The sequence below is a fragment of the Acinonyx jubatus genome, chromosome E1, assembly GCF_027475565.1.
Source record: "Acinonyx jubatus isolate Ajub_Pintada_27869175 chromosome E1, VMU_Ajub_asm_v1.0, whole genome shotgun sequence".
NCBI lineage: Eukaryota > Metazoa > Chordata > Mammalia > Carnivora > Felidae > Acinonyx > Acinonyx jubatus.
The window spans coordinates 44,941,274-44,951,423 of record NC_069397.1 but is presented as its reverse complement, the minus strand read 5'-3'; the positions used below and the strand labels follow the sequence as shown (position 1 = coordinate 44,951,423).

General features: G+C 43.4%; 1 long non-coding RNA gene across 1 annotated transcript; it reads left to right on the top strand.

Annotated features, from left to right (window-relative positions):
- Positions 1–1,130, top strand: LOC113596073 (uncharacterized). Its single transcript, XR_003416769.2, has 2 exons — positions 1–295; positions 586–1,130. It is a non-coding gene; the product is annotated as an uncharacterized LOC113596073 (long non-coding RNA).
- Positions 1,131–10,150: the final 9,020 nt, after the last annotated feature.

The window sequence follows — 10,150 nt, the reverse complement described above, 5'->3', positions numbered from 1 at the left end:
AGCCCCTGGAGGAGGGGGGAGGAGAGGAGGATGGGTGCAGTGCAAAAAGAGCGTGAGGCTTAGCTTGTAACCAGGGAGCCTTTTTCTGTCTTCAGGAAAGAAACCCCAGGAAAGCAGGATGGAGGCAGGTTTCAGCCAGGGCTGCCCTCTGAAGAGCTCCTGAGAACCACATGTAGGACGATGATAGAACAGGCTGGTCCCCTTTCAGGTCTGTGTGGCATTGTGATGATGTCTACAGAACATCTGGGTTCGGCATGGAGCAGCCTCTGCTTCGCCGAAAAATCACAGAAGAAAGGTAAACAGGTGGGAAGACAGTCTAATCCCTGTGGTTTGCGTGGAGCAAACTGATACCAGGGCTGGTTGGAGGCGTCACTGCACCTCTCTAACGGTCACATTTACTATAATAGCTTGTTGAGGGGTGCTGCTTCCCTACTACGCCATCAACTCCAGGAGACAGAGACTCTGTCTGCCTTATTCTCGGGTTTTCCTAGAGCTTAGCACAGTGCCTGGCACAAAGTAGGCCCTCATTCGAGGAAGGGGGGACGTGGATAAAAGGAATAAACACCAATCGTATTCACTTTCCAGGTGGGAGGCTCACAGCCTACAAGAACAACAGGAAGAGCCAGACCTCACTAATCGGGAATTTGCAAGAACATTGACACTGCCTTGATCCCAATGAGTAAAAGTTAAAAACTTCTCACTCTCTTTTTAGGTTCTTATTCATGAGGGAGAACTATAGTAAGAATACACCTTACATCTGGATAGCACTTTAGACCTCCTAAATTCTTTTGTGGAAATTATCTAATTTGATATTTGCAATAACCTTGAGAGGTAGGAAAGAGATAAGGTCCTCTGGTCAGTCAGCTGCTTCCTGGCTGCCATCAAAACAATGGAGGGGTTTCTGATTCCTATAGGAGGAGGTCACTGTGATTAGGCCAGTGCACAGCGCTGTGGATGCCTGACCCAACAAAGGAAATGCAGTCTGCTTGGGAGATCACTCAATATCTCCACCTCTCTTCCAGGGGAAGAGAAATCACCAGCTACCACAGATCGAGGAAAAAAAATCCCTTAGAAAAATATGCTCCCAAATGGAATAAGATTGAGAGTCTAGAAATAAACCCTTACATTTACATTCACTTGACTTTTTGATAAGGGCGCCCAGACAAATGGGGTGGAGGGAAAGGGAAGAAAGTCTTTTTACCAAATGGTTCTGGGACAAACTGGATTTCCACATGCCAAAAGATGAAGTTGGATTCCTATCTCATATCATTTACAAAAATTGACCCCAAATGGATCACAGACAATGTAAGAGCTAAAATCATACACATATTAGAAGAAATATAGATATAGGGGTGCCTGGGTGGCTCAGTTGGTTAAGCGTTCAACTTTGGGTCAGGTCATGATCTCATGGTTCATGGGTTCGAGCCCCACGTTGGGCTGTGTGCTGACAGCTCAGAGCCTGGAGCCTGCTTCTGATTCTATGTCTCTCTCTCTCTCTCTGCCCCTCTCCCGCTCAATCCCTGTCTCTCCCTCTCAAAAATGAATAAATGTTAAAAAAAAAAAAACAACATAGATATAAATCTTTGTGACCTTGGATTAGGCAGTAGTTTCTTAGATATGACACTAAAAGCACAAGTGATAAAAGAAAAATTAGGTAAATTAGACTTCATCAAAATTAAAGACTTCTGTGCTTCAAAGGATACCATCAAAAAAAAAAAATGAAAAAGACAACCCACGAAATGGGAGAAAATATTTGTAAAGCATGCATATAATAAGGGACTTGTGTCCCTCTTGAGTTGTAAGAACTCTTACAACTCAACAAAAAGACAAATAACTCAGTTTAAAAATGGACAGAAGAGGGGCACCTAGGGGCTCAGTCGCTTAAGTGTCTGACTTTGGCTCAGGTTCTGATCTCTTGGTTTGTGAATTCAAGCCCCACGTTGGGCTCTGTGCTGATGGTGAGGAGCCTGCTTGGGATTCTTTCTTTCTCATCTCTCTCTCTGCCTCTTCCCCACTTGTGTGCTCTCTCTCTCTCCCTCAAAATAAATAACCTTCAAAAAAATGGGCATAAAGGGGCGCCTGAGGGGCTCAATCAGCTAAATGTCCGACTCTTAGTTTTGGCTCAGGTCATGATCTCACAGTTTCGTGAGTTTGAGCCCCACATTGAGCTGCCAGAGCACAGCCTGCTTGGGGTTCTCTCCCTCCCCTTTCTCTCTGCCCCTACCCCTGTCTCTCTCACTCTCTCTCAAAACAAATAAATAAGTAAATAAATAACCGAAAAAAAATGGGCAGAGGATTTGAATAGACATTCACCAGAGACAACCAAATAACCAATAAGCACATGAAAAGATGATGCTCAACTTCATTAGTCATCAGGAAAATGTAAATCAAACCTCAAACTGAGTTACCAGTTAACACCCACCAAGACACCTAAAATTAAAAAGATAGACAATAACAAATGTTGTTGAGGATGTGGGGAAATTGGAACCCTTACATATTGCTGGTGGGATTATAAAATGGTGGTAGCCACTTTGGAAAACAGGTTGGCAGTTCCTCAAAACGTTGAACATAGAGTTACCGTTGTGACCCTGCAACTCCATTCTGGGGTATATACCCAAGAGAATTGAAAACGCAGCCACACAACTTTCACACAAATGCCCAAGAAGCCTATTATTATTCATAATAGCCCCAAACTGGAAACAACCCAAATGTCCATCAACTGATGGATGGATAAACAAAAAGTGGTATATTCATACAATGGAGTATTATTCAACCATAAAAAGAAATGAGGTATTGATTATATGCTACAAGTATTGACGCTATTATATGCTGCAACATGGATGAACCTTGAAAACATTATGCTAAGCAAAAGAAGTCGGTCACAAAAGGCCACATATTTTATAAATCCATTTATATGAAACTTCTAGACTAGGCAAATCTGCAGAGACCAAAAGTAGATTAGTGGGTGTTAGGGACTGGGGGGAGGGGAAATGGAGGTAACTGCCAATGGTATGGAGTTTCTTTTGGGATGATGAAAATGTTCTGGAATTAGCAGTGAGGGTTGTGTAACTCTGTGAATATACTGAAAACCACTGAATTGTATACTTGGAAAGGGGGAATTTTATAGTATATGAATTACATCTCAATAAAGCTGTTATTAAAAAATATGCCCGAATGTTTACTTCTATTATTCTATGATCATCAAGCAATCTCCTGATTATTGATTGGTTTTCAGAGAAGCTGTGGTTCTCTTACTGAATACCCACCTACTCCTGTTTGCTTGGCCAAAACCTACCCATCTCTCAAAGCCCAGCCCATGAAAAGGTCTAGTTTCCTAAATCCATGCTAATCCCTCTTTTCTATATTTATTCAGCATTAAGTCACATAGGCACCAAAAGCAAAGTATAGGGGAAATAGCACCTGATTAGGAGCCAGAAAAAGCTGGGCCACACTTATATGTCTTACGACCTGAGCAAAATAATCTCTCTGAGCCTCTGTGTCCTCATGTGTGAAATGGCTGTAAACACTTTTACCCATCCCCCCATCTAAGCATTGTGAGAAAATGAAGACCGATCCCTTGTCAGTCATCATACACAAACAATATGTTATTAATATCATAAAAATCATCAGCATTCTTTATATGCAAGACACTGAGAAATACAAGATTACCTTTAATATAAAGATTGAGATGAAGAGAAAATTAGGTCTCTGAGGCCACGTGCCTAAGGCTGTTGTAAGTTGTAGGTGCTAAGGTGTCCAGAGGAAGAAGGTTCAAGTAGGCTGGAGGGGACAGGCAAGAGAGCTTCCTTTGGAGAAAGGCAGACTCTGAGAGAGGTAGGCACCCCTCCACCCCACCACCCCCCTGGCAGAAAGCAGGAGCCCAGTGTGGGAGGGGACTAACAAGGATGCTTGGAGGCCAAGGTGAATCTGGTTTGTTTAGACTCAACCAGCACTGTCTAGTGGGACTTTCTTGTGATAATGGAAATGTCTGTCCAACAGAAATATAATGAGAGCCACATATATATAATTTAAAATTTTCTGGTAACCACATTTAAAAAAATAAAAAAAAGAGGTAACATTCATTTTATTAACATTTTAATAACATTGAGTTAATAATTAATATTTTATTTAAACCGATATATCCAAAATGTTATCGCTTCAACATGTGATTAATACAAAAATTAGTAATGAGATATTTTACCTTTTTTTGCAGCCTAAGTCTTAAAACCCTGGTGTGCATTGGAGTGCCTGGGTGGTTCAGTCGGTTAAGTGTCTGACTCTTGATTTTGGCTCAGGTCATGATCTCATGGTTCTTGAGTTCGAGCCCCACGTGGGGCTCCCAGCTGAGCGTGCAGAGCCTGCTTGGGATTCTCTCTCTCTGCCCCTCCCCTGCTCTTGCACACGTGCTCTCTCTCTTTCAAAATCAATAAATAAAAACTTAAAAAAAAAAATCTGGTGTGCATTTTACACATCACAATTCGGATGCTAAATTTTCACCAGAGTGGAATGTAGTCCTACTAAAGCAATAAAGTTGTGTTTAATGGGAAGATATTTTATACTGCTTCTGTTTTGAAATTAAAATTAACTAGGGGGCACCTGGCTGGTGCAGTCAGTAGAGCATATGATTCTTGATCTTGGGGCTGTGAGTTTAGCACCATGTTAGGTGTAGAGATTACATTTACTTAAGAATAAATAAACAAATAAATAGGTAAATAAATAAATAATGCAAACTTAAAAAAAAAAAAAGAATATGAGGGTAGATCATGGGATTGAAGCTGGAGATAGCTTCCAAATCCACACCTCCAGCCCAGACCTCCCTGGGCCCTAGGCGCATGCTCAGCTGCCTTCTGGGATTATCTGTCTGAGGTCTGGATTAGGATGGTGAGGACCGTAGGACTGCTTTCCTCCAGAGGCCACCCCGCCCTGGAAACATGGAATCCTAGCTTTGCAGAGTACTTTCGGTCTCGCCTGGCCCAGTTGCCTCCGGATGGGATCCTGGATGCCTAGCGTTCTTGAAGGTGCTCATGAGGGTCAGACAATCATTTTCAACACCTCCAGCTTTCTAACTGAAATCATACATCTCCCCCAGATGCGTCTACGGCATGGGTTACCTAAAGCGTGCCGTTCGTGCTTTTGGTGGACACGAGAAGAGCTCTGTTGGATAACACCAGTAATCTCCATCTGATCACAAGCTTGGCTGCTTTAATTCAGTCTAAAAGTATTTACTGAGACCATGTTATAGCCAGGCACTTCTGCATGCTGGGGTCTTGGCAGAGAGCTAAACAGCCCAGCTGGATGTGTGTCTGTGCTGGGGAGATGACAATGTCATGTTGCAAAATAAACGAGGCTGCGGTTGGAGCACACAGAGGAGGACGTGCAGATGTGCTGTTCCACCTGGGGCATCAGGGAAGAGGGGCCCTGGAGGAAGCCAGCCAGCAGCCTTGTGGACATCTGGGGAGGGGCTCTTCAGGGACCCTGCAGGAGCTAGTCCCCACCTTTGAGGAACGGCCAGGGGGGTGGGCCTCGGTGGCTGAAGCAGAGGGAGCCATGAGCAGGCTAAGGGCAGACAGGTGGCCAGAGCGTGTTTAATCTTGTCGGCTGGAGTAGGGACCTGGTTATCCTGGGATGAATAGAATTTGGGTATTGGAGGTAGCCTTTCATTTTTAAAAATGTCTTTTTATGTAACATATGTACATTATAAATAGTATAAACATGTATATATACTTGATATAGAATGTAATGTACTTTTTGAAGCATAATAAAATGAATACCATAAACTCACTTTCCAATATTATTCTTGTCTAGCTGAGACTAGTCCTTCCCTTTTCTCCACATGCACCCCCAACTGACTCCCCTGAATGCTGTGTTTATTACTCTCTTCATTTTTAATTTTTTATTATTTGTAAACATTTTTTAAAAATGTTTATTTATTTTTGAGAGACAGAGAGAGAGCACAAGCAGGGCAGGGGCAGAGAAAGAGGATGGACGATCCAAAGGGGGCTCCATACTGACAGCAGCAAGCCTGATGCGGGGCTGCAACTCACGAACCGTGAGATCCTGACCTGAGCCAAAGTAGGACGCTCAACCCAGGCGTCCCAGCTCTCCTCACTTTTAAAGAATAGTTTCAGTACTGTGTATTTCACACTGTTTAGTTTTGTTTGTTTTGGAGTTTTATAAAAACAGTGTCACCTAGGAATGTACCTAAGAGACATGAAAACACGTATCTGTTCAAAGACTTGCATGCCAAGCAGTGTTATTCAAAATAGCTGACAAGTGGAAACCACCACTTGTGATGTCCACCAACTGGTGAATGAGTAAACGAAATGTGGTGTATCTGCATAAAGGAACTGACGAAGAAATGAAGTTCTGATGCAAGCTATAACACGGACGGACTCCAAAAACATGATGCTAAATGAAAGAAACAAGACATGAAAGACTACATGTTGTATGATTTCATTTATATACAATGTTCAGAAAAGGCAGGTCTAGAGAGACAGAACATAGGTCAGGGGTTGTCTGGGGCAGGGCGTGAGTATGGCTGGAGTGACTAAAAATAAGCATGAGGGTTGTTTTTGAAGTGGTGGAAGTATACTGAAATTAGTGTGATGGTTGCACAATTCTCTAAATAATCTAATAATTGTACACTTAAGCTGGGTGAATCATGCTGCAACATGGAAATGTAAATTAAATTGTACTTTGATAAAGCTTTTTCCAAAAAGGTATCATATTAGAGTCTTCTGAGGCTTTTTTCTCTCACAATTATGTTTATGAGACTTTGTTGGTGTTATTGCATAGAGCTATAGTTCATTTATATTTACATCTGTAGAGTAGTCCATAACCCATCATGATGACACAATTTATTTCCCCAATCTCTAATCCTGTCACTGGGCATGTGAGTTACCTCTTGTTTTTTTGCTGTTACAAAACAATTTGCCAGTAGCACTCTTGTGTATATCTCCTTGGTATATGTAAGTAACTTTATGCATGTTGAATTGAATAATAAAATATCAGAGCTTGTATATTATAGGTCTTTTTTTCGCTTCATTTTTTAGAAATTCATTCTCATTATAATTTATGAAAGTATTGTTCCCCCAGCAGACTGAAAATTAAAACAAAAACGAAACTGGTCCTCATTGAGCAATATTGCTCTAGGGAATATACTGGGAGTAAAATTGCTGAGCCAAGGGTATGCAGATGTTCACATGCAAAAGTTCAAGGGAGTCCCCATATCAAACTGCTTTCCAAAATACTTGCACTGATTTGCACTCTCACCAGCATTGGATGAGAGCTCCCACGTTGCTCTGTATATTCACCAACACTTACTATTGTCCAATTTTTACATGTGCTCCAGTTCTCTGGGTAGGGCATATTTTCATTCCCTTGTTGCTGATGAGGTTGAACACCTCTTCATGTGTTTAGGGGACATTTGTGCTCCCCCTTCTGTGCTATTCCTGTTTGTTTCCTTTGCCCATTTCGTTTTTTCCTTTTTCTTCTTGATTGATACAGTTGGTCAAACACACTGGCTAGTAGTCCTTTGTCATTTAAATGTACTGCAGATATAATTCCCAGTTTGTGACTTGTTTGCATTTCCTTGGGGTGTCTCTTGATCACAGAAGGTCTTACTTCTAAAGTAGTTGGATTTGGTCTATTTTCTCCCTTTTTGGCTAGCACCTCTTCACTCCTTGTAGATCATGCCCCATTCCTGGTCGAAGCCCCAGCCTGGCCCCTACTGAACTGACAAGCTCCAGAGCAGAGCACGGACATCCCTTTTAATTGCATCCTCCTGCCCCAGCCTCATGGCAGCCCCACTTTGTACTCAGTGATGTATTCTGGAGCTTTTTCTGTACCTGAGTCTTTCCCTGCCCCACAGACCATCCCCCTGTTGGCTCACAGAACCCCAAGTTATTCTGCAAATCCCAGCTCTGGCATGACCTCCCTTTTTTTAAACCAGTCCAGAGGTCTTTTATTTATTGACTTACTTATTTTTACACCTATTAAACCATGAATTCTCATGGAACAGGTTCTGGTGCCTCAGGGTCTTTTCCACCCGTTCTCCCCGAGAATGTGTCTTTGGGTGGAGCAGGTTGGCGCTTCTGTTGAACCCAGGTACCTTTCTCTTCGGCTTCTTTTTTTCACTTTCCTTCCCACATTTCGGCAAGCTATCTTGGCTCTCAGAGCGCTTAATATGCACGGTACGTACGTTAATTCTCTTGGCCAGAATCTTGCCCTTAACTTGTTTGTTGACAACAATGCCAACAGCATGCTGGGAAACACGACAGGCTCTTCCAGTTTTGCCATGGTAACATTTGTGGGGCATTCCTTTTTGAACAGTGCCCATTCCCTTGATGTCTACAATTTTACCTTTCTTAAAGACTTGCATGTAGGTGGCCAAAGGACCAACTCCATGCTTTCTAGAAGGCCTAGAGAACATCTACCTGTGCCTCTCCTCCTTCCCTTTGTGGTCATTTTGGCACCTTGCTGGAAGAGGGAGTTCTGGCTGAAAGGCACACCTCCTCTTCTTAGAAGCATTTCCAGCCCCCCAAAACTGAGCACTTCTTCCTCTATTCAGTGGACTTCACCTGCCTAAGCATCAGATGATTGACAGTATAGAGGTTTTCGACTATTAAAATGGGATAACTTTTACTTTGAAGCAGTATAGTTTATTAAATAGATACAATATTTCAAAACATGGCATTCCTTAACAGTGGGATGCTTGGGAGGGGAAAAATGGTTGGGAACCACCGCTCTCTTGCCAGCGAGGCCTACCGTAGCCCTGACATCACCCTGCCCCCACTTAAACATTTCCAGGGCCAGGAAGCTCACTACCTTGGTGGGCTGGACTGCTCTAGTTGTTAGAAACTGTTTCTTATGCTAACTGTGTCTCCCGCCTCATCGTTTATACTTGCTGTTCCTCACTGCTCTCTAGAGAAACACTTAGTGAGGCTTTTCTGTCTTTGACATGACCACTCTCTAACATGAGAAGTAGCATCCAGGTCTATCCGTGTCTCCTTTTCTCCAGAAGAAATACAGCACCTTCACTGATTCCTGGGAAGAGATGGTTTCCAGATTCCTCTGCACTTGGTCACCCTCTTGTGAACAGACTGCAGATTTTCCGCATCCTTTGTGAACAGCATGCCCTTGTTTGAGGAAAGCTTCAGGGCTGGTCTAACTGGTGCAGAGGGGGGCCTGATCCAGTTAACTTGAGTCTATTGGTGCAGCTGCAGAGTGTCTTGACAGTTCTGGAAGCCCTGTCAGCTCTGTGGCTCACACCGACCCTGAGAGCTGGTGAAAACCCTCAGATCTTTTTCATGTGAAAAATTACTTTGTTTATGTGCATTTTCACCTTCTAAAATGCAGAGTATCTGTAGAATTCACTCCTCTGCACTTGGGCTCAGCACTCCTCCCTTTGGAGAAAGTTGTCTTAGCGTTCACATCTCCCTGTAGCTTCATGTCAAGCACAAATTTAATAAACAAGCTATCGTTTTTTGTTTTTGTTTTCAAAGTTGACATTCCAAGGACAATGCGCTGTGGCAAGTAAGCATCCTTGGACCCTGTCTCTATTACACTCTGCCTTTGGGGTGTCAGGGCCCTGACTCCCAGGAAGCAGGGCCGAGGGGAAGGGGCGTTTCTTCACTCGGGGCCCCGGGTGAAGTTCAGCTCCATAGCTGTGGACAGTGATGACCCGTCTCCACCCCCCAGGCTAGGAACATCTGAGTAATCTTTGACTCATATCTGTCCTGTCTCCTATTGCCTAATCTTGCCTGGTCTTCATTAAAAATGTCTTTTTACTTTTCTTTCTCTCACTTGTTCCTCTGCACATTTCTCCTGAGACCACTGTGCTTGTGCTAGAGATGGTCTCATCAACACAGACTACCTGGATGATCTTGGATGATCCAAGACGTGATGGGTCCTGAGCCCCGGCTAGGGGTGTCGCTTGGGCTGAGCCCTGAAAGAAGGGGTAGGGGTTGGTCAGACCAGCTGTTGGAAGGCTCGCATTTGAAGTGGAGGGAACAAGCTTATGCTGGTCAGCACTAGGAGGTGAGCAGAGGCTGGAAAAGCAGGCTGAGGCTGCCAAAGCTGAGGCGGGCAGTCAGACTTCCTCCTCAGAAAGGCTTTGGGTTGGGCAGTGCCCTGACCACAAACCTATTTC